We start from the raw sequence: 924 nt of genomic DNA on the forward strand, positions 1-924 counted from the left end.
ATCCAATCCTTGGCAGATGACAAGCTAAAAAACAGCCAAAGGTGGAAAAATGGCTCTAGCTCCAGAACTTTCCATTTTGTCTTGATCCAAGAATTGCCTTCATTTGTCAACATTTCTACTTGGGTTTATGATCTCTTTTAATTTACACTGGAAAAAAAAAAAAAAAACAAAGAAAGGAATCAGGTATGTCAGTTTCAATTGAAAGATAAAAAGATAAACCTTCATGTTTAATTATATGGAAATTTATTTAAAAAATCTCAAATATCCAAATAAGCAAACCTGTTGTAAACTACTTCAGGAAACCAGAACAAATTAACCCACACATTATTGTTTTCACATATTTGGTAACTACTTCCAATGTCCAGTGAAATGTTCTGTACCTACACAGTTAAATAAATATTATTGATGAAAAAAGTATTCACAATCGCTTCTCGGCCTTTTGGCTAAGATCAAGTGTAGTATCTGTTCTTATCAGAAAAAAGTATTCATTTGCTAAATTGGAAACATTTCTTTATCATTCATTGAATTTTTTAAATATTTATTTATTTTATTTGATAGGCAGTGTTAACAGAGAGGCAGAGGCAGAAAAAGAGATCTTCCATCCTCTGGTTCACTCTCTAATTGACCACAACAGCTGGAGGTGAGCGATCTGAAGCCAGGAGCCAGGAGCTTCTTCTGGATCTCCCACATTGGTGCAGGGGCCCAAGGTCTTGGGCCATCTCCTGCTTTCCCAGGCCATAGCAGGGAGTTGGATCGGAAGAAGAACAACTGGGACTTGAACTGGCACCCATGTGGGATGCGGGCACTGCAGGCGATGACTTTAAGCTCTGACTTTAAAGATTTTAGCAATTCTCAAGAACTCATTTGATAAAAACTTACATTGTCAAGAGCAAATTGTAAGTAGTTATGTATCTTTGCTCTCAT

At 36.5% G+C, this 924-nt stretch overlaps 1 pseudogene; it reads left to right on the forward strand.

The window, feature by feature from the left end:
• Positions 1 to 423: 423 nt before the first annotated feature.
• LOC127490482 (U2 spliceosomal RNA) lies at positions 424 to 626 on the forward strand (annotated as a pseudogene).
• Positions 627 to 924: the final 298 nt, after the last annotated feature.

The sequence above is a fragment of the Oryctolagus cuniculus genome, chromosome 2 (genome assembly GCF_051225735.1).
Source record: "Oryctolagus cuniculus isolate XC-2025 breed Fujian yellow rabbit chromosome 2, ASM5122573v1, whole genome shotgun sequence".
Classification (NCBI taxonomy): Eukaryota; Metazoa; Chordata; class Mammalia; order Lagomorpha; family Leporidae; genus Oryctolagus; species Oryctolagus cuniculus.